This window comes from Phyllobates terribilis, unplaced genomic scaffold (assembly GCF_046119375.1).
Source record: "Phyllobates terribilis strain yellow unplaced genomic scaffold, ASM4611937v1 Scaffold_9__5_contigs__length_417890890, whole genome shotgun sequence".
Lineage (NCBI taxonomy): Eukaryota > Metazoa > Chordata > Amphibia > Anura > Dendrobatidae > Phyllobates > Phyllobates terribilis.
In genome coordinates, this window is record NW_027362769.1 from 415,080,297 (window position 1) to 415,104,693 (window position 24,397).

The following is a 24,397-nucleotide window of genomic DNA, read 5'->3' on the forward strand; positions in this document are numbered from 1 at the left end:
ATCCATGCTCCGTGGAAAAGTTGGAGTCTTCCTCTTCCTTTCCTGGCCTCATCTTCTACGTGTGTTAGCATGGGGGCAGGAGGCATGGGGCATTATATGGAGCCCAGGAGGCATAAGGCATTATATGGAGCCCAGGAGGCATGGGGCATTATATGGGGCCCAGGAGGCATGGGGTATTATATGAAGCCCAGGAGGCATAGGGCATTATATGGGGCCCAGCCTGCATGAGGCATCTCTATGGTGCATTATAGTAGTAGATATTAGTCCTGCTGAACATGTAAGAGATCAAAGCTCAGTTATATATAGTGGGCTACAGCTGACGTTCTTTCTGATGGAATCGTCCACTTTTCCATCTGGCCCAGACCAACATGACAACTTCTTCCAGCCATGTCTCTTCTGCAGAGATTACAACAAAGACATCTGACTTCACATTTCCAGCCCCGTCCCCATCTATTCCCAAGGTGTACAAACTCCTCTTCCTGCTGATACCCCAATACTGAGCCGCCGCCGCTGTATGTGTCCCTATTACTGCACCTGCTGTGTGGTACAAAAACAGCACTCCTCTTACAGCCCCACATAATAATGCCCACCACTGAGCCCCTCACAAACTAAAATGCCTCCTTTGTGGCCTATAGATGGTAAAATTGCCCCCTAGAAAATATAAATTCACTGTGCAAAAAAAAATGTAACCTTTTACAGTATGAAGAGCGGAAATCGTATTGTAAAGGGAGCGTGAAGAAGAGCGTTATCTGAGAGAAAACATAAAAATTGTGCTTAAGTGCCCATTCAACATTTAATGTCCCAAGTCCCCTCATGTACAGCTCCCCTACACACAGTACGATGGGCCCACAGCTCCCTTATACACAGGATAATGGGCCCATAGCTCCCCTATACACCATATGATGTCTTCACTGCTTCCTCAAAACACAGTATAATGACCCCCACAGTGGTCACACACTGTATATTTGCCCTCACAGTAGTTCCCACACTGATAGCAACTACAGTAGCCTCCAAACTGTATAATGGTCCCCACATTAGCTCCCACACTGTATGATGGAACCCTCAAAAGTCCCCACAAATGTATGATAAACCCCTCAGTAGTCCCCATACTATATTATGGCCCCCCACATTAGGAGGGTGTGGCACCCCAGGGGTCCGGTTGCCACAGTGGCTTTGCCTCCCTAAAAAAAGAGGTAATGCCATGCCTGGAAGCAAGCAGGGGTCCCCTAGTCAGGGATACTAAACATGCAACATTCTCCTGGCTCCAGACCAGCAAGGGGAGCACCTCCCCTTGGCAACTGGTATCTGGGGGCGGGGTTAGTTAGTCTTAGTGTGGGGAGTTGAGTTTAGGACGTCGAGGAGACCAGAGCTAGGGACTGGAGCTGAGGTAGCTCGTCCTAGCTAGAGAAACACAGAGGACCGGACACCGGAGTCCGAGGTTGTGGGGCACTGAAGGCCCAGCAGCAGATACTGTAGGGCAGGAGATTGAAGGTCTCCTGGCCCCATCAGATGCCCGGAGACTCAACGGCGCAGAGGGACCAGCACCGCCACGTTGGAGCGACGCGCCAGCAAGGCCCGAGCTGCAAGCCATACGGGTGAGCACAGAACATTACACTCAGGGACGAGGGCTATAGCACAGCTACAAGCAGCAAAGCCAAAGAGTATAATGAGAAGGAGAGGCCTACAACTTCACCTGGCAAGGAGGACTCAATGTTTACTTCCAGGCTGACCGGACTCTTACCTCTAGCCAGTACCCCAATCCAGGCTTGTCTAATTGTCATCAGTAAAGACCCTGGGACTGCACTATATTGACTCTGTGGTTATTACTGCACTACGACACCCTGCACAACCACCAACATCCACACCCTGCCCTGAAGCTAACTCTTCCGGTGGGGAGTCATAACATCCTTGCTGCAATACCACCAGCTTCAGAGGACTGTTCCGCAGCGGCGGCTCCCCCCTTAAGCCGCATTCCACAGGTGGCGTAGTCGGACTCTTTAATAAAACCTATACATATAATTTCCCTTGGATTAACCGCCCTGGGTCACGGACCGGGTCACCGCCACTGTGACTACAACCCCCAGCATCTACCGGCCCGGCACAGGTACCCCACAGCCCAGGGGGCGCGTCTACTTTGGCGTAGTCGGCAGGATTTCGTGCCCGTTGCCACCGGGTACTGTGCGCCTTCACAGACTGTGTCGCATACCGTGGTGAAGTTTCGCGCCAATTGCCGCTGTTTCCCGCCATTTCTGAGTCGCCGCGCGGGAAGAAGAGGGGCGTAACCGCTGGAAGCGCGCGAAGCCCAAGCCCCGCCTCACGCACTGACGCAGCGTCAGGTCCTGGAAGGAGGCCGTCGTGCCAGGAAGCGTACGCCCTGATGTCAGACGCAAGGGGACGCCAGGTCCTGCACCGGGAACTGCTAGTCGAGCAGTTCTCCTCTTCCCGTCCGAGGGACCGCAGCCGGCTCAACAAGCAGGAAGGTAGGCCGCAGTTCACTAGGGGGGAGGAAGATGCCCAACACGGAAGAGTGTTCAGCTGCAGGCGCGGCCGCTGCCACTGTAATGCCGTTATCAATGCCGTATATACCAGGGGCGGCGTGGTTGCCCCAGTACTCAGGAGAGTCGCACACCCTGAATGACTTTGAGGAGAGACTGCGCAGTTTGTTTAAAGTGTACCCCCTGTCTGAGGAGCAAAAGGTCAGCATCCTCATAGGCCAGCTAATCGGTGCAGCCCAGAGAGGTGAAGTCCTGGCCGGGCAGGGACAAAGGCACTGTGAAGGAAATACTGGCCCGGTTGAAGGACACCTTTGACACCCGCACCGCAGCAGAGATTAAAATGAAGTTCTACGGGTGCAAACAAAGGGTGCAGGACAGTGTATGGGACTATGCTCTAAACCTGCAGGAGGCGCTGCGGGCCATCAAACAGGTAGACCCTGACAGTGTGCATGATGAGAACAGATTGCTGACTGAGCAGTTTATTGAGGGGCTCCTGTCCAGCGCTCACCGGACACAGCTGCGCATTATGGCTCTGCAAAACCCTGATCTGGACTTTGCGCAATTTAAAGCCCGAGCCATCCGGGTGCTGCGGGAACCAACCCCAGGCGGCACTGTATCCCTCCGGCGTCCAGCTATCACCTACCACCAGGAGGTGGCGTCCTTTCCCCCAGCACCTGTGGAGGTTGACGTGCAGACGCAGGACAATGACCCATCTGCAGACCTGCGTCTTCAGGTCCAAGAGCTGACCAAAAGTGTGACTACACTAACCAAAACCGTGCCGGCCCTGCAAGTGTCTCCCCAGGAAAAGATCCAGCTGGCTTCCAGTCCAGATAACGTCCCGTGGCGACGACAGAAAAGAATTCCACCGATCAGAGGGAGGAACAGCGATCGCTACGACCAGGACTGACAACCCATCTGCCGCCGCTGTCAAAAGGCGGGGCACTACGCAAGATTCTGCAATTTAAACGAGCAACACCTGGGGCAGAGGGCCAACCCTCAGCTGTAAGACCACCAGGCCCACAAAGCTGGCGAGACAAGTACGTGGGAGGACGACCAGTCCTACCTGTCGTGCTTGATGGCATCCAAATGAACGCGGGTCCCAGGTGACCACCATGCCATATATCCTTTATAAGCAATAATGGACTGATTCAGACATTACTCGCCGTCCAGATGAACATCTCAGCATCTATGCCAGCAATGGTCAGCCCTTGCCTCAGGTGGGGTATAAAGAGGGGACCATAAAAGTCGGCAAAGTAGAGTTGCCATCGCAAGGAATGATAATTGTTGATATTGATCGCCGAGAAAGTCATCCGATGATAACCTTAGGCACCAATGTGATAGAGAATTGTCTTGGGGAAATTATTGTCTTGTTGCAGCAGGTTGCAGAGACCGCCAGTTCCAGTCAGCAGCGAGTTCTGCAGAAGGAGATCAGAGCCCTGATGAGGAGACAACAGGTAGAGCTGTCTGGTGGAGCAGTCGGCAGTGTCAGGATGAGTGATCCATTCCCCATTGCAATACCCCCTAGGAGTGAAATGATAATATGGTGTCGGACAGCAATCGGTCTCAGGGGTCGAGATTACCAGGTCCTGGTAGAACCCGTGTACTCTGATAGTAGGCCCACCATTTTGACAGCCAGGGGGGTGGTTGATGTCCGCAATGGGAGAGTACCGATACGCATCCTGAATTGTGGGGAGGAAGAGGTTGATTTACCCCGGTATGCCACCCTTGCTAAATTATTCACAGTTAGTAACAACTCTATAAAAACAGTGGAACCCTTGCCTCCATCCAAACCGGCGGAGGATAATGGCTCTAAGGGACAGATGGAGGACTGGTGTCAGAAGCTGCATGTGGGCACTGACTCCACCCCTCAGCACCAAAAGCATGGAGTATACCGGGTGGTCCAAGAATATGAGCGAGTCTTCAGCAAACACCCAGTAGATTTTGGGCAGGTAAAAGGGGTGCAACACCATATTCCCCACGGGAGATCATCAGCCCATTAAAGAGCGGTACCGGCCTGTACCCCCAGCTCACTATCAGTGTGCCAAAGGGATGTTATGGGAGATGAAGGAGGCTGGGGTGATCAGAGATAGTTGTAGTCCCTGGGCAGCTCCATTAGTTCTCGTCAGGAAAAAGGATGGTACAATGAGGATGTGTGTTGACTACAGGCAAATTAACCGCATTACACATAAAGATGCATACCCATTACCCAGGATTGAGGAGTCACTAGCTTCATTAAGATCTGCTAATTATTTCTCTACTTTGGATCTCACCAGTGGGTATTGACAGGTTCCTGTAGCAGAGGCGGACAAAGAAAAGACTGCATTTACAACACCAATGGGCCTCAGGGAGTTCAAATGCATGCCATTCGGGCTCTGCAACGCCCCAGGAACCTTCCAGCGGTTGATGGAGTGCTGCCTAGGACACAAGAACTTCGAGACAGTCCTGCTGTACCTGGATGACGTCATTGTCTACTCCAAGTCTTATGAAGACCACCTGAAGCACCTGGCAGAGGTGTTTGAAGCCCTAGCTGAGTTTGGCCTGAAGGTGAAGCCGTCCAAATGCCACCTGTTGAAGCCCAAGGTACAGTACCTAGGTCATGTGGTAAGCGCCAAAGGTGTAGCACCAGACCCTGAAAAGGTCACCGTAATCAAGGACTGGCCAAGACCCTCCACTATTAAGGAAGTGCGGAAGTTCCTCGGGTTGGTAGGCTACTACCGAAGGTTTATCAAAGGCTTCACCAAGATAGCGGCACCCATGCAGGACCTCCTAGTAGGCCAGTCCAGAAAGGCCAAAACCCCGAAGCCTCCGTTCAAATGGGATAAGCCAGAAGACGAATCCTTCACCCGACTGAAGACGGCCCTCACGGGAGACGAAGTCCTGGCCTACCCCGACTATGGCCAACCCTTCGTACTCCATACGGACGCAAGCAACGTGGGGTTAGGAGCAGTGCTATCCCAGATACAGCAGGGCAGAGAGAGTAATTGCCTATGCCAGCAGCAAGCTCCGGCTCACGGAAAGGAACCCCGATAACTACAGTTCCTTCAAGTTGGAGTTCCTCGCCGTAGTCTGGGCTGTGACAGAGCACTTCAAGCACTATCTCGCCTCCTCCAAATTTACGGTTTTCACGGACAATAACCCGCTGACGCACCTGGAAACTGCGAAGCTTGGTGCCCTGGAACAACAATGGATGGCCCGACTATCTAACTACGAGTTCACCATCAAGTATCGGGCTGGGCACAAAAATGCAAATGCTGACGCGCTGTCCAGGATGCCCAACTTGCCAGATGGGAGAGAAGACCTGGAATAGCTGGAAGAGATAGAGATCCCCGCTTTCCATTGTCATGGGGTGACCCAGTGCTCCCATTGTGTGAAGAACAGGTGCTACGCCAATAGAGAGGTCACGTTCAACCCATTGCCCCACCATGGATGGGCAGAGACACAGGATAGCGACCCGGCTGTCCGCCTGGTAAAGGAGTTGCTGACACAGGCTGACTCGTACCCTGATCCAGATGCTCCACAGAAGACCAAACAGCTGTGGAAGGAGAAGGGCAAACTGTTCATCTACGAAGGAAAGCTGTGTCGAAGAAGCATCAACTCCCAGACACATGAACTGGTCTGGCAGGTGGTAGTCCCGAGGCGGGATGTGTCGATGGTCTTAGAAGCATACCACGATGGAGTAGGACACTTCGGGTGGAAGAAGTTGGAAGTCCTGCTACGTGAGCGATTCTACTGGGCTGGCATGAGAAAAGCAATCGAGAGATGGTGTAGAGAATGCGGACCATGCAACCTGAGACGAAAAGACCTTGACAGCCAGAGGGCTCCCCTGCAGCCCATCATCGCCAAACAGCCACTCGAACTGGTAGCCTTGGACCACGTGAAGCTAGCCCCAAGCAGGTCAGGCTATGTCTACGCTCTCACCATCGTAGACCACTACTCCCAGTTCCTGGAAGTAGTGCCAGTGAAAGACCAGACGGCTCAGACGGCAGCCAAGGCATTTCAACAGCACTTCTGTCGCCCGCACGGTTACCCTGACCCTGACCAAGGTCCAGCCTTCGAAGCAGAGGTGTTCCAGGAATTCTGCAACCTGTACGGCTGCAAGAAAATCAGGACAACGCCGTACCACCGCCAAACCAACGGGTTGTGTGAGAAGATGAACCAGGTGGTGATAGACCTGTTGAAGACATTGCCCCTTGAAGAACGCAGCCTGTGGCCAGAGAAGTTGCCAGATCTGGTGGATCTATATAATCACATCCCGGTGAACTCCACCAATTGTACACCCGCTTACCTGATGAGGGCAAGACCTGGTAAGCTGCCCATCGACTTGGACATGGGAGTCCTAACACCAGAGACAATATCACCAGATGTGGATTGGGATACCGAGCGGCAGCAACAATACCGCAAAGTGCAAGAGAGTGTTGAAAGAAGCTTGTCCCAGGCAAGACAAAAGCAAGAGAAAACTTATAATCAACACACACCTGTTGTCCCCTTGTTACCTAGAGAACAAGTCCTTAAGAGAAAGACGACTCCACAAACTAGATGATCAGTGGGAGGTAGAGCCGTACACCATCCTACCCTCGAGTTACGATAACACCAAAGTGTGCCTCATCAGCAAAGATGGAGGAGAAACTTCAGCGGCAGTCTCAAGAGACCACTTGAAGATATGTCCTGAGCAGTTAAAACACACTAAAGAAAATCAAGACATCCCTCAGCCCACAGAAGAAGTGGAGGAAGTGGTCCAAACAGTACTCTGAGAATTTCCCCGGTCGTGGACACAGGTAAACAATGCAATTGTAGTACCGGTCATTACCTTTCTCCAAGCGACCTCACCGGAAGCTGCAGAAGTCCCAGAACAGCTGGAAGACCAGTCGGCCCCAGAGACAGAAGTTTCATCATCAGCAGACCAGGAGAATCTACCCTCTGCTAGCAGTGAACCTGTCGTACCCATGGTGAGCCAAAGAATTCGTAGGAGATTACCCAGCCTACCAGTGTTACCTCAGACTACCCGTAGTGTAGCTCACACTGAACCCACCGCACCAGGGGTAGACACAAGGGACCAGGGTAGAGCAGTGACCACCAGTGTACTACGTAGATCGACCCGGGGTACTAAAGGTCCGCTCCCTGCCCGTTGGAGAAACTAAAATGTATACTGTATATAGTTACCGGAAGGGTAAAGCAGAAAAGTTGTGTTTTCGAAGTGAATTGCAAAAGTTGGTCATGTGTGCATTTAGTTACCAGGTAAGGGTATAAAGACTTGTAGGTTATGGACGGTGAATAACCAAAGAACTTTCCATTGTAAATAGTTGCACTTATTAGAGTGCCCCCTATTGGTTTTATGATTATAACAAATTACCTCAGAACAAAAACCCGTTTGGCGTGGCCGAAGACGTGGTCCAACACCTGGATCATCTATGCCCTGCAGCCACGCCCAGGGCCTACGTTGGGGGTTTTCGGACGGGTCCCTCATGTTCAAATTGCACCTTGCTCAGTGGAATGGACACCTGGTTGCAGATTATACTGTAACCTGTTAAACACTGTAATGTTAATAATTTTCTGTGTGCCTTGTTATTGTTATTTGTTACTTTTGAAAAATATTCTCAGTCTGGGAGTACTGAAATTAACTAGGGGGGAATGTGGCACCCCAGGGGTCCGGTTGCCACAGTGGCTTTGCCTCCCTAAAAAAGAGGTAATGCCATGCCTGGAAGCAAGCAGGGATCCCCTAGTCAGGGATACTAAACATGCAACACTTTCCTGGCTCCAGACCAGCAAGGGGAGTCCCCTCCCCTTGGCAACTGGGATCTGGGGGCGGGGTTAGTTAGTCTTAGTGTGGGGAGTTGAGTTTAGGACATTGAGGAGACAAGAGCTAGGGACTGGAGCTGAGGTAGCTCGTCCTAGCTAGAGAAACACAGAGGACCGGACACCGGAGTCCGAGGCTGTGGGGCACTGAAGGTCCAGCAGCAGATACCATAGGGCAGGATATTGAAGGTCTCCTGGCCCCATGAGACGCCCGGAGTCTCAGCAGCACAGAGGGACCAGCACCGCTACGAGGGAGCAACGCATGAGTAAGGCCCGAGCTGCCTGCCATACGGGTGAGCACAGAACGTTACACTCAGGGACGTGGGCTACAACACAGCTACAAGCAGTAAAGCCAAAGAGTATAATGAGAAGGAGAGGCCTACAACTTCACCTGGCAAGGAGGACTCAATGTTTGCTTCCAGGCTGACCGGACTCTTACCTCTAGCCAGTACCCCAATCCAGGCTTGTCTAATTGTCATCAGTAAAGACCCTGGGACTGCACTATATTGACTCTGTGGTTATTACTGCACTACGACACCCTGCACAACCACCAACATCCACACCCTGCCCTGAAGCTAACTCTTCCGGTGGGGAGTCATAACATCCTTGCTGCAATACCACCAGCTTCAGAGGACTGTTCCGCAGCGATGGCTCCCCCCTTTAGCCGCATTCCACAGGTGGCGTAGTCGGACTCTTTAATAAAACCTATACATATAATTTCCCATGGATTGACCGCCCTGGGTCACGGACCGGGTCACCGCCACTGTGACTACAACCCCCAGCATCTACCGGCCCGGCACCGGGTACCCCACAGCCCAGGGGGCGCGTCAAGGGCCTCTTATAGTAGTCTCCACACTGTATGATAGACCACTCAATAGTCCCCCACACTGTATGAGGGTCCCCCACAGTAGTTTCCACACTGAATAAGGGAACCCTCAATTGTCCCAACCAGGGCTGTGGAGTCGGTAAGCCAAACCACTGACTCCTCAATTTTCCTGACTTGCGACTCCACAGCCCTACCTCATTACTGAGCATGTACATAAAGTACAGCACAGATTTCTCTCAAATAAAAGCAGAGACCCTGAGATCAGGAACAGGACAGACATTTATAGGACATTTCATAACTTTCCCAAATTCTTATGAAAAAAATTCCAGCACATCCTGCATTGAACGACTGCACCCAATTTATTATACATTTTAGGAGTCGGTCCATTTCATACTGACTCCAACAAAATGGACACCGACTCCAAAGCCCTGGACCCAACACCGTGTGATTAACCCCTCAGTAGTCCCCACACTTTGAGAGCCCCCCCATAATAGTCCCTACATTGTATAATGGCCCCCACATTAGCTCCCACAGTGTATTATGGTCCCTGCATTAGCCCCAAACTGTATAATGGCCCTCACATTGGCTCTCAAACTAAATAGCCCTACACGATTACTCTCATAGTAGTCCCCAAACTGTATAATGGCCCCATGCGGTTAGCATGTCCCCACAGTAGCCCCTACAATGTATGAAGACCCTACTGTATGAGGGCTCTATACTTTATTATGCCCCCAAAGTCACACCATAAGTTTTAATTAAAGAACAAAAACATCATATACTCACCTAATCCAGGATCCTGATGAGTCCACTGGTGTTGGTGTCATCACGCCGGCACATGCACTGGACATCAGAGTCCCGACGAGATGACACCACCGTGCCAGGACTCAGACGTCCTGTGTGTATCTTCTTGCCATTCTGTAGATTGCAGGCATAAAGCAAACTGCAGTCTACAGAACAGGAGCGGTAGTACAGGGGGATCGTGTGCTGCGCATGTAAATATAGTTGAGGGTATCAGCTCAGTGTGGGCCCCTCTGAGTGCAGGTCCTGGGGCGACCCCACACCAATAGCTACATTAATGCTCCTCATTCAAACACGTCATCTTAATCCTTTACTAAAATAGCCATCCGTCAACCAGAACTGCACGAACTGCAGACCGGTCTCTAATCTACCCCCTCATTTCTAAACTCCTGGAACTCCTGGTCCACTCTCGTCTCATCCGCCATCTCTCAGATAACGCTCTTTACACTGTAACTGCCCGTACTGAAGTGTCTAATAATCTACTAACATCTAAATCTAAATGGTCACTGATGATTCTCCGGGATCTTTGCAGCATCTGAGACCGCAGATCAGCAGCTTCTCCTCACTATGCTCCGCTCTATCCGCCTCAAGGATCCTGGTTTCTCCAGGTTCTCCTCCCACCTCTCTTCCCCTTACAGTACAGGTTCCTCTGGGTTCAGTCCCAGGTCTCCTACTTTTACTATTTTGGTTCCTCGGGGTTCAGTTCTAGGTCCCCTCCTTTTCTCCAAACATCAAACCAAACCATCAGCAGATTTGGTTCCCAGTCCCATCTCAAGGCAGATAACACCCAATTATACACATCGTCTCCTGCCATCCATTACCCTCCATTACTAAAAATACCAGTGATTGCCCGACAGTTGTCTCTAACATCATGTCCTCACTTTATCTAAAACTGAATATCAAAAACTGAACTCCTATTTCTTCCATCCTAAACGCAATATTGCAATTTCCGTATGTTGTTTTACCATTACTCCTCAGCAGCACGCTCGCTGTCTTGGAGTCCTATATGTGACTCAGATCGTTCCTTCACTCCCTTTATCCGATCACCCATTAATGTCACCTGCACATCAAAAAAACATCTCTAGAATCCAATCTTTGACTTTTCAAAAACTTTCACTGTGGCTCTTACTCATCCTCGTCTGGACTACTGCAACTCTCTACTAATCAATCTCCCTCTTACTAAACTCTCCCCTCTCCAATCCATCCCGATTGTGGCAGCCAGGGTTGTATTTCTGTCCAGCCTCTACACCGATGCTTCCACAATATGCCAGTCATTGCACTGGTTGCCCATCCGCTAAAGAATACAATATAAACTCATTGCTCTTACCCACAAAGCGCTCCACAGTGCTGCACCACCCTATAACTCATCTCTCCGACGCGCCCCCTGGGCCGTGGGGTACCCGGTGCTGGGCCGGTAGATGCTGGGGGTTGTAGTCACTGTGGCGGTGACCCGGTCCGTGACCCAGGGCGGTCAATCCAAGGGGAATTGTTTATTGGGATTTATAAAGAGTCTGACTACGCCACCTGTGGAGTGCGGCTAAAGGGGGGCCGCCACTGCTGAACAGTCCTCTGAAGCTGGTGGTATTGCAGCAAGGGTATTATTACTCCCCACAGGAAGCGTTAGCCTCAGGGCAGTGTGTGGATGTTGGTGGTTGTGCTGGGCGTTGTAGTGCAGTGAGGGATGGCGCAGCAAGGAACACAGAGACAAGATAGTGCAGTCCCAGGGTCTTTACTCACTTTTATTGCAGTTCAAGTTACAGGTACCAGTGCAACTTCCCTCGGCGTGCTGCACTTACTCAGTGAGGGGCTCAGTCCAACCTCAGGTATTTCCAGAGTATTTACCAGAACCCCGTTCTGTGTACCTTCCTCAGTCGTCTTCCTGCGCTGGCTCTCACCCTCCTGCCCTGCGCCTTACACTGTCCCAAGCCAGTGGCCTCGGGTCTTGGCGGGCGACCTGCAGTCCCCTGGGCCCTATGTGGCCACCTTTTCGGCGATTGTTAACTGTGGTAGTGGGCAACTGCACCCTGAAAGTACAGACGCCTCCGGTTGCTAGCTGAGACTTGAATTCCTCCTCTACTAGTTAAGGGGCCAGTCCCCTCTGCGGCTTAATCCTTCCACGTTCTTGCAGATTCGGGCGTAGGGGTGGCCTCCAGCACTTCCCATACCCCTAGGATCCCTTCTGGAGCCTTCCTTGCTCTCCTCTCTCCTTCAGTCCTGGGCCTCAGTGGCTAGGCCCGCCTCTGGAGCAGAGGTCATACAGAGCCTCTGCTCCTATCACTACTCCTCTGACTGAACACTGATCTAAGATGGTTTCCTATTTATACTCTCTCTGTCATGTGCTTCCCTAAGCTACCTTCTCCACCCACACCCACTACATAGTCCCCTCCCGCCAGCTAGGGAACCTGGGACTGTGCTCTCCCTTAGGAGCAATCTCGCCCTGCCCCCGCTGCGGGTATGTGTTGGATGCAGGTGTTAGGGTCCTGAGCTGTCCTCCTTCCTTACCTGAGGGTGAGATACCACACCTCTGGGTGAGATGTAGTACCTCTGTGGCGACTGAACCCTCAGGGGCGCCACATCTCTCTACCACCCAACCCATCCCCTCCACAGCCCCATTTCTATCACCCTACCCAAGTTCTCCGTTCTGCTAATGACCCAAGACTTACAATCTCTATAATCTAAAACTCACACTTCCATCTCCGGGACGTTTTTCGTGCTGCGCCAGTTTTCTGGAATGCACTACCCCAGACAATCTGGTTAATTCCCACTATCAACAGTTTCAAGTGTATCCTAAAGAAACATTTACTTAAAATAGATTAGTGAGGTGATGCGATAAGCTAACTATCCCCTGGTTCTCTCTTATACCTGTACACATACTGCTCAACAGGCAATGCCATACAAAGACAACTGCTTAACAGGCAATGCCATACACCAGAGACGGCAGCATTGCCTGTTAAACAGTTGTCTTTGGTATCTGTATATCCCTTTAGTTTTATACTGTTTTTGCCTGTATTTATGTATTTTGTAATCTTTCATAGGTGCTATACCTCTTTTTGTATATTAAAAGACAACCTGTCATATCAAAAAAAGCTATAAAACCTGCAGATATGGAATTAATCTGCAGGTTAGTTGGGTTCTAAAGCCATGAGGCGGCCACTGGGAGGAAATGAACTGTATTCCTCCCAGCAGCCGCCGGCTTTCAGTCATAGAGGCCCAGCTGCCGTCACTGCTCAGTACATAGTTATCGGTGGTTGTAAGCGCGCCCCGGAACTGACAGCGGGTTCAGCAGTGTATCAGTGCAGAGCCGGCTGTCAGTCAGCCTGGTTACAGCCGCCCCTGACTAGCTTCTCAGTAGTGTCTGAAGCCGCACCTCTACTACGACTGAAAGCTGGTGGAGGTTGCCGGGAGGAATAAAGTTCTCACACATCTGCAAATTAATCTTTTTTTTTTTTTGTTACTTGACTGGTTCCCTTTAAGCCTAAAATGTAATGTTTGTAATTCGTTGCTCTTCGTGTAGACAAATCCCGAGGAGAGAATAGCTGGGATGTGTTACCTTGTGTATGCCAGAGTGCAAGAAAAGTACCCATCAGGTGCTCAGTAAAGCTGGGTAGTGCGTGCTACTGGGTGACAGTGCAAGGGTTTCCCTGGCCGATCAAAACAGCAAGTGGTTGGAGAAAAAAGTGTGGATGTGTGACGTGGCTGCGGGACGTGGCTGTGGGACGTGGCTGTGGGACGTGGCTGCGGGACGTGGCTGCGGGACGTGGCTGTGGGGTGCGCGCAGCTCATTGTCAGCCTATTGCAATAGTTGAGTGGGTGAGCGAGTGTGGAAAGCGGAGTCGCTTTTCACAGTAGCGTCCGAGATACGCGGGTCACAAGCAAGTGGTGTTTGTGATAATGGGATGTCAATAGCTCTGGCTAGATGATTTCTGTAGACATCAGGTGGACCTGTGCCTCTCAGATCTCTCTATGTATTGGGAGCGTTTCCATAGCCCTTGGGTATTTGGTTTGTGGATCTGCTGTTTATTCATCACGAGTCTTGTACAAATGCCGGCTACGATACCCTGAGGTGACACATTATAAGTATACTTTATGGTTTCTATTACTTCTTTGTTCTGTGCTGTTTGCCTTCTATTTCGTGATCAGTGCGGTCTTGGAAGTAAGCATGGTCCTCTCCTTCCACTCATGCACCATTGCATCAGGTTTGGCTGCACTTAGGGGGTACACGAGTTGGTTCTGGCATTTCTGCGTATGCAGGGTGCACCACTCTTTATGGTTTCTATTACTTCTTTGTTCTGTGCTGTTTGCCTTCGCTTTCGTGATCAGTGTGGTCTTGCAAGTAGACATGGTCCTCTCCTTCCACTCATGCACAATTGCATCAGGTTTGGCTGCACTTAGGAGGTGCACGAGTTGGTTCTGGCATTTCTGCGTATACAGGGTGCACCACTCTTTATGGTTTGTATTACTTCTTTGCTCTGTGTTCTTTGCCTACTCTTTCGTGATCAGTGCAGTCTTGGAAGTAGACATGGTCCTCTCCTTCCACTCATGCACAATTGCATCAGGTTTGGCTGCACTTAGGGGGTGCACGAGTTGGTTCTGGCATTTCTGCGTATGCAGGGTGCACCACTCTTTATGGTTTGTATTACTTTTGTTCTGTGTTGTTTGCCTTCTCTTTCGTGATCAGTGTGGTCTTGGAAGTAGACATGGTCCTCTCCTTCCACTCATGCACCATTGCATCAGGTTTGGCTGCACTTAGGGGGTGCACGAGTTGGTTCTGGCATTTCTGCGTATACAGGGTGCACCACTCTGTGTAGGGCAGTCCTTCTAAAGTGCTGGCTGGCTTATGCTAGCTTTCCTATCTCGGTTGTATAAGGAATTCTCTCTCCTGGGGCATGGTGGCACTTTTCTGCATAATCAGTTTGTCACGCTGATTGTTTTGTGCCTCTTGTTCACAAATGTCCAGGCAGAAGAGTTAAAAAAATAAAAAAATCAAGCCACAAGCAGTCTCCTATAAAATAAAAAAAAAGACAAGCCACTTCTTGAGGATTGTGTGATAGCTACTTGTTCCAACTATTTTCATCCAGATTTGCCCACTTCTCTGTAAGCTAATGCTTTTTTTTTTAAACTGGACTAAGGTGACACTATCAGACCCTTTGATCGAGATCAACTTCCAATAAAGCCTAAAATGTGCAAAAATGATGTTACTTGTTAGGTTATCAGTTCCAGTGATTTACACCAGTCTGGCTGTTACAAATGGAGCAGGTCCGATGCTACGCTACTCCGGTTGCAAGCGCTGCCATTGTCCTGACCCTGGAGACGGAGTTACTACGTGTGCAGGGAAACTGTGGGATGTGTGAGAACGCAGGATGCTGCTTTGTCTGGTGCTATGCAGTGGTGGGATGTTGTCCAGTCTGCTGTTGATGCTAGCAGGGAGTGGCTGTCTGGGGATGATTGGGAGGTAATCAACACCTGATCATTAGGCGAACTATATAATCCTGCTCCGTGCTCAGTCCTTTGACATTTATTGCAGTTTCCTATGTGCTTGGTGGTGCATGGTGCTAGCATTAGTCTTGCTATCTTTTCAAGGGTTTTCTCTTCTGGTTTCACTTCCTCGGGTTCTTGCCAGAGGTACTCACCTGGTTCTTAACTAGGCACCAGATGCCAGTTGTCCGGTGACAATGGGCCTGGGAAGGGCTCTGCCAAAGTTCCCCTTCTATTTACTGGGAGCTGGGTGAAGAGTATTCCCGGCGCCTTTGCTGGTTTGGTGTCAGTCTTGCTAGGTCCCTCTGCACAGCGCATAACAGAATAAACAGCCATATCTATATAAAAAATGGATCCAGTCAAGCAGTTTACTGACCAAATGCAGGGTCTTTTGGGAATGTTCCTGTTCCAGGATTTGGCAGGCACCATGAACCATAGAATCATAGAATGGTAGAGTTGGAAGGGACCTCCTGGGTCATCTGGTCCAACCCCCTGCTCAAAGCAGGATTCACTAAATCATCTCAGACAGATGTCTGTCCAGCCTCTGTTTGAAGACGTCCATTGAAGGGGAACTCACCACCTCTCGTGGCAGCCTGTTCCACTCATTAATCACCCTAACTGTCAAAAAGTTTTTTCTAATATCTAATCTGTGTCTCCTCCCATTTAGTTTCATCCCATTGCTTCTAGTCTTTCCTTGTGCAAATGAGAATAAAGATGATCCTTCTACAATGTGACAGCCCTTGACATATTTGTAGACAGCTATTAAGTCTCCTCTCAGTCTTCTTTTTTGCAAGCTAAACATTCCCAAATCCTGCAACCGTTCCTCATAGGACATGGTTTGCAGACCAGTCACCATTCTGGTCGCTCTTCTCTGAACTTGCTCCAGTTTGTCTATGTCTTTTTTAAAATGTGGTGCCCAAAACTGTACACAGTATTCCAGATGAGGTCTGACCAAAGAGGAGTAAAGACCGATAATGACTTCACGTGATCTAGACTGTATGCTTCTGTTAATACATCCCAGAATTGTATTTGCCTTTTTTGCTGCTGCATCACACTGTTGACTCATGTTCAGTCTATGATATATTAGTATACCTAAGTCTTTAGGTATACAGCATAGCAAGACCCTGGTGTGACGATACAGAGTAAAATCTTAATAAGCCAGACGTTTAGATTTGTTAAGAGAATACACTATTGTGTTTAAATTACATTATTGTGTTTAAATTGTCTTGTACATGTTTGTGTATTTCTAAAGGTCAGACCAGTATTTGTCTAACCCTGATTGCGGTCTCTTCTTGGAAACAATGTTGTTTGCCAATATGTTAATTGTATTAAAAGCCAACTATTTACAACAGCCCCTGTGATACCAACTATGTAAATAGATTAGCTCAATAATAACGGAGCCCTGCACCTTTACCTCTTACCTGTGCCTGATGACCTCACACAGATGTGAATATAAACAGGGATGTCTGTAGTGCTGGAGACAGAATGAGACGAGACAGAGTCAGAAGGACTTTGGAAGGAGAATGGGAGACGTCCTTCAGGGAAGGATATGGATTGCATGGCATCTAAAGAGACACAGATTTCTATTCTACATGATTCTAGTCTAAGGGTACCGGCCCTGACTGGAAAGATTCGGATCTGCTCCATTAACCATCAGAGAGACATGGATACATTTTGGGGAGTCCAGGAGAGGACAAAGAAGTCACCTAGCCCCATGGATATGTTGTTTCGGGGTTGCTAGGATGGACCCACCAGTCACCTAGAACCCATGGAGACATTTGGAGTTGCCAGGAGGGACCCACTGGTCGCCTGGCCCCATGGAAACTCTCGGAGAGGCCAGATTTGGACCCTTGGGTCTCCTAGTCTTGAACCTTGATGGACTGCTAGCTTCCTAAGCTTGTCGCTACCTTCTCTCTGTGGGGGCCCGCCAGAAGCGGGGGGGCCACTAGTTGAGGTAGTCGGCCCTGGAAGTCTCCAAAGTCGAGGCTGTACTATCCCAGGCGGGCGGAGAAGGAAGGGTGAGACTGTAATGTTGTGCCATCTTGGGTATTAGCTGGGACTGTTCTGTGTGTTTATTGTCCGCTTTGTGGGTCAGTAAAGTATTGCCACGCTGTTTTACCCTCACCCTGTGTTGTCTGAGTAGCGTTATGCGCACGGAAGACCCCGGGTCTTCACACCTGGCTCAGGGGGTCCCCTCAACACAGGCAAGTTCTAACCCCAGTCCTGCAGCAGGGTCATTCCAGAACTTAAGGTGCCCCCTTCCTGATTTTGTTGGGGGAGATCGGAAAAAGTTCAATAATTTTCAGCAGGGTTGTAAATTATATTTCCAACATCACCCTGTTTCCTCCGGGAATGAAGGTACTCGGGTGGCTTCTGACATTTCCCTTCTTAGAGGGGATACCCAGTCTTGTGCATCTTCATTACCCTCAGGTTCACCCATACTCTCGTCAGTGGATGAATTTTTTAAGGCTATGTGGCAGATTTATGATGAACCGGACCGGGTGGCTTTAGGTAAATCCCATCTTAAGGCATTGTGTCAGCGGGACCTCACTGCGGAGGACTACTGCTCCCAGGTTCGTAGGTGGGCCATAGAGACTGGGTAGAACGATACCGCTCTTCGCAGTACTTTCGTTTCTGGACTTAATGAACATATTAAAGATAAGCTAGTGCACCACTCTCCTCCCTGGTCATTGGACGCCGCCATGACTTTACGTGTGCGACTTGATCGGAGAAGATGGGAGAGCTATCGGGAAAAATTGTCCCTTGAGCGGAGTTCATCCATACCCTCTGCCGGCCTTGAGGCTGAGGGAGAACCCATGCAACTTCGTGAAGTTGGTACCTCTCAGGAGTCAAGGCAGCAAAGATGGCGTAGATGACAGCGTCTTTTATGCAGTTCCTTGCGCCATCTTGTTCGTGGATGCCCATGTCTGAAGCCGGCAGGAAATGACCGTGCCTAACTGGGTTCAGGGGTTCCCCAGTTAGGCGCTCAGGTACCCCTAGTAAAGAAATTACTTTTACACATTGTTATCACATTTAGCGGTAACAGTGTGGAGGGTTATGCTTTTGTTGATTTCGAAGTTGACATAAGGTTTTTAATTGCTGCCATGGCCAAGGAGTTGGAGGTTCCTCTTATTACCTTGGATGCTTCTATAACATTATCTTCTCTTGATAATTCTCCCCTTGCACTACTGAATCGGTATGCATCACCACAGATGGTCTGCATAAGGAAGGGCCATGCTTTTTTATTTTACAGGATCTTCCTACTGCTGTGGTGTTAGATCTCCCTTGGCTTCACATTCATAACTCTATTATTGACTGGCAAAGGGGGGGATATTGTTAAGTGGTCCTCCAACTGTAAATCCCTTAGTATTATCAAGCCTCCTAAGGTAGAAGGTTCCACCTTCCAGGTCCCATGGTATGTGGCAGAGATCCTACAGGTGTTTTCTGAAGAGGCCTCCGAGAAGTTACCTCCACATACAGTGCTGGCCAAAAGTATTGGCGCCCCTGCAATTCTGTCAGATAATACTCAGTTTCTTCCTGAAAATGATTGCAATCACAAATTCTTTGGTCTTATTATCTTCATGTAATTTGTCTTCAATGAAAAAAAAAAACACAAAAAGAATTGTCCTAAAGCCAAATTGGATATAATTCCACACCAAACCTAAAAAAGGGGGTGGACAAAAGTATTGGCACCCTTTGAAAAATCATGTGATGCTTCTCTAATTCGCGTAATTAACAGCACCTGTAACTTACAGGTGTTGGCAATAACTAAATCACACTTGCAGCCAGTTAACATGGATTAAAGTTGACTCAACCTCTGTCTTGTGTCCTTGTGTGTACCACATTGGTCTTCTTTCTTTTCTCCATGCTCAAAGAACTGTCTGAGGACTTGAGAATCCAAATTGTGAGGAAGCATGAGCAATCTCAAGGCTACAAGTCCATCTCCAAAGACCTGAATGTTCCTGTGTCTTCCGTGCGCAGTGTCATCAAGAAGTGTAAAACCCATAGCACTGTGGCTAACCTCCCTAGATGTGGACGGAAAAGAAAAATTGACGAGAGATTTCAACGCAAGATTGTGCGGATGGTGGATAAAGAACCTCGACTAACATCCAAACAAGTTCAAGCTGCCCTGCAGTCCGAGGGTACAACAGTGTCAACCCGTACTATCCGTCGGTGTCTGAATGAAAAGGGACTGTATGGTAGGATACCCAGGAAGACCCCACTTCTTACCCCGAGACATAAAAAAGCCAGGCTGGAGTTTGCCAAAACTTACCTGAGAAAGCCTAAAACGTTTTGGAAGAATGTTCTCTGGTCAGATGAGACAAAAGTAGAGCTTTTTGGGAAAAAGCATCAACATAGAGTGTACAGGAAAAAAAGAGGCATTCAAAGAAAAGAACACGGTCCCTACAGTCAAACATGGCGGAGGTTCCCTGATGTTATGGGGTTGCTTTGCTGCCTCTGGCACTGGACTGCTTGACCGTGTGCATGGCATTATGAAGTCTGAAGACTACCAACAAATTTTGCAGCATAATGTAGGGCCCAGTGTGAGAAAGCTGGGTCTCCCTCAGAGGTCATGGGTCTTCCAGCAGGACAATGACCCAAAACACACTTCCAAAAGCACTATAAAATGGTTTGAGAGAAAGCACTGGAGACTTCTAAAGTGGCCAGCAATGAGTCCAGACCTGAATCCCATAGAACACATGTGGAGAGATCTCAAAATGGCAGTTTGGAGAAGGCACCCTTCAAATATCAGGGACCTGGAGCAGTTTGCCAAAGAATAATGGTCTACAATTCCAGCAGAGCATTGTAAGAAACTCATTGATGGTTACCGGAAGCGGTTCTTCGCAGTTATTTTGGCTAAAGGTTGTGCAACCAAGTATTAGGCTGAGGGTGCCAATACTTTTGTCCGGCCCATTTTTGGAGTTTTGTGTGAAATGATCAATGATTTGATTTTTGCTTCATTCTCTTTTGTGTTTTTTTCCTTGCAAGCAAATTAAATGAAGATAATAAGACCAAAGAGTTTGTGATTGCAATCATTTTCAGGAAGAAACTGAGTATTATCTGACAGAATTGCAGGGGTGCCAATACTTTTGGCCAGCACTGTAGCTGTTTGACTGTTCCATCCAGCTCATTGAGGGGGCAAAGTTACCTAAGGGCAGAATTTTTAACTTGTCAGAACCCAAGAGGCAAGCCATGAGGGAATATATTCAGGAAAATTTGAAAAATGGGTTTATCCGCCCTTCTAAATCCCTAGTTGGAGCAGGGTTTTATTTTGTGGCCAAAAAGGATGGCGGCTTGAGACAGTGTAATGACTATCGTGCGCTGAATTGCATAACTACGTAATCAGTACCCTCTCCCACTCATCCCTGACCCCCTTAACCAACTCGTGGGGGCAAATTGGTTTACCAAGCTGGATTCCCGGGGGACTTATAATCTTGTTCACATCAAGGAGGGGGAAAAGTGGAAAATGACCTTCAATACCTCCGAGGGTCATTATGAGTAATGTGTCAGGCCCTTTGGGCTCTAATGTTCCAGCTGTGTTTCAAACTCTTGTAAATGATATTTTCTGTGATCTTTTGGGTATTTTTGTTATTATTTACATCAATGATATCCTCATCTTTTCCAGGGACCTGGCTGCACATAAGGACCATGTGCGCACTCTCCTGAAAAGATTGGAGGATCATTTTCTTTATGTCAAAAAAGAAAAAAATTTTCAAAGTGCAGGAGTTGGGGGTTCCTGGGACTCATTCTGTCATTCTGTCCCCCACGGGGTTTCAGATGGACCCCGAGAAAGTGAGGGCAGTGTTGGAGTGGGCAAAACCAGTTAACCGAAAGGGATTGCGCGTTTTGGGGTTTTGCCATTACCGGAGATTTATGAAGGGTTTTTCCAAGGTGGTGAAACCTCTCGCCGATCTTACCCAAGGGGGCAGACGTGTCTGATTGGGGACTGGAGACCATTAAGGCCTTTAATACACTTAAGAAGGCTTTTTACTCAACTCGTTTTGGTCCAACCTGATGTTGATAAGTCTTTTGTAGTGGAAATGGATGCCTCTGAAGTAGGGGTCGGAGCGGTGCTCTAATACGGTTCCACCACTCTAACGCATCTGAGGCCTTGTGCATTTTGTTCTAGAAAATCCCTCCTCCCGAGCTCAATTATATTGGCAATCGTGAACTTCTTGCCATAAAAGTTAGCTCTGGAGGAGTGGAGGCATCTCCTTGAGGGAGCTAAGCACCCATTCACAGTGGTTACAGACCATTAGAATCTGTGTTTTTTTTGAGAATGCTAAGTGGCTGAACTGGAGACAAGCTCGATGGGCCTTGTTTTTTACCAGATTACATTTTTCGATCTCTTACCTCCCTGGGACCAAGAAAGTTCGGGCAGATACTCTCTCTCGGAGTCTTTGTCCTAGTGAGTCTGAAATAACGTAACCGGATTTCATTCTTCCAAAGGGCACTGTAGACTCTTCTGTTAATTTAGCTTTGGAGGAGGTTAAGGCTCAGGGGATGGCTCCCTCCAGCACACCTCATGATAAACTATTTGTCCCGAAGCAGTTATGGTTGGGCTTACTCAGAGTGTCATAGCTCGGTCACAGCGGGCCACCTGGGCATTAAGAGGACCTGTCACCTGTTGAGCAGAAAGTATTGGTGGCCGTCCCTGAGTAAGGATGTTGAAGCTTATCTAAAGGCGTTCAAGATCTGCCAGGAACAAGGTGCCTTGCGTCGCCCCGGCAGGGAAACTTCTCCATTTGCCCATTCCTGTGAGTCCTTGGTCCCACATATCCATGGACTTCATTACGGATCTCCCCGACTCCAATGGTAGGATTACCGTGTGGTTTATTGTGGACCGATATATTAAAAAATGCCATTTAGATCCTTTGCCTCAGTTGCCCAGTGCGCAGGACTTGGTAGATTTGCTCCTTGTTTAGGTGATAAGATTACATGGGGTTCCTATGAATATTGTCTCCAATTGTGGGTCCCAATTTATCTCCAGATTCTGGAAGGCTTTCTGTAAGGCTATGTTCACACACATTGGGTTTTTTCAGCATCACAAATGTGCAGCAAATCCCAACTCTGGCAGGAAATCAGCTGTCAAAAATGCAGGTTTTGCTGCGTTTTTTTAATTGTCATTCTGTCTATTTTTGCATGTACATAAAGTTCTGTGAAAAAAAAAATCTCATTCTGGTTTTGGCATAGTGGAGGAGGTGAATTGTTCAGGAATAGTTTAGACACTGGCAAACTCATTGAGTTTGTATGACACCATTTACTTTCACACTATGGGGTCTGACATTCAGTTGCTGAGGACATTGTTCAATTTCACACCTCACTGGGCCTCAGGTATTGTTCAATCTCACACCTCACTGGGCCTCAGGTATTGTTCAATCTCACGTAGCTCAGCTAATGTTTAAACTGTACACATCACTAATTTAATAAACTCTCCTAATACAAACTATCTCACTGACCAAGACATGATGGTAAAATGACAAAAATAAATGAGTTTCACATACTGCTATACTTGCTTAATTTCACTAAAAACGCAGCAAAACCTGATAGCTATGTTCACACATCATGCTTTTTTCAGCCTTTTTCCACTACCTATTACTTCCAATGGGTGAAAAAAGCTGAAGAAACGCTAAAAAAACCCGCGCTGAAAGTAGTGACATGCTCGATTTTCCAAAAACCCAACCAAGGCACAAAATACGCAAAAAAAAAAAAAAAGATGTGTGAACAGAGAATTCTGGTTTCTCAGACTTTGCTGGTACTGCAAAACCCAGCTGAAAATTTGCATAACAAACTGCAGCAAAAACCCAAGATGTGTGAACATAGCCTAAACGCCTCGGAACTCTCATTTTCATCAGCATACCATCCTCAAACTAATGGGCAAACGGAGCGAGCCAACCAGTGTCTTGAGTCTTATCTAAGAGATTTTTGCTCCGACACCATGATTGGGGATCATACTTAGCCTTGGCAGAGTTTGCCCTAAACAATAGACGACATCACGAGGGTTTTGGGGGGGGGGGGGGGGGTCTCCTTTCTTCTGTAATCTGGGATTCCACCCTAGGTCCATTTGTTTTGAGGGAGGGGACTATGTCCTTCTGGCGCTCTCTGCTTCTATCCACCGCCTCCAGAAGGTTTTGGGGGAAGCCTGTATCTATCTCAAGAAAGCAGTGGAGAGCATGAAGAGGAAAGCCAATGAGCTTCCCGCAAAGCTGCAAACTCAGAGGGGGAACAGAGGTTGGGTGTCTACTAAGAATCTCAAGATTAAGGTACCTTCTCCTAAGCTCGCACCCAGGTTCATAGGCCCATTTCCCATTATCAAGGTAGTCAATAAAGTGGCTTTTCTGGTAGGTCTGCTTTCCTCTATGCGGGTTCCCAATGTTTTTCACAAGACATTATTAAAGAAGGTGGTTACTCCGCTTGTGACCCAGGATCATCCTCCTCCTATTCTGGTTGATAATACTGAAGAATTTGATAGAAAGTATTGTGGACTCTCGCAGAGTTCAGAACTCTAATCAGTATTTGATTCATTTGACGGGGTATAGTACTAAGAAGAGGTTCTAGGTCTCAAGAGGTAATATACAGGTGTTTTTCACAAAATTAGAATATCATCAAAAAGTTAATTTCAGTTCTTCAATACAAAGAGTGAAACTCCTATATTATATAGAGTCATTACACACAGAGGGATCTATTATATATAGTCATTACACACAGAGCGATCTATTATATAGAGTCATTACACACAGAGGGATCTATCATATAGAGTCATTACAGGCAGAGGGATCTATTATATAGTCATTACACGCAGAGGGATCTATTAGAGTCATTACACAGAGGGATCTATTATATAGAGTCATTACACGCAGAGTGATCTATTATATAGAGTCATTACACGCAGAGGGATCTATTATATAGAGTCATTACACGCAGAGGGATCTATTATATAGAGTCATTACACGCAGAGCGATCTATTATATAGAGTCATTACACGCAGAGCGATCTATTATATAGAGTC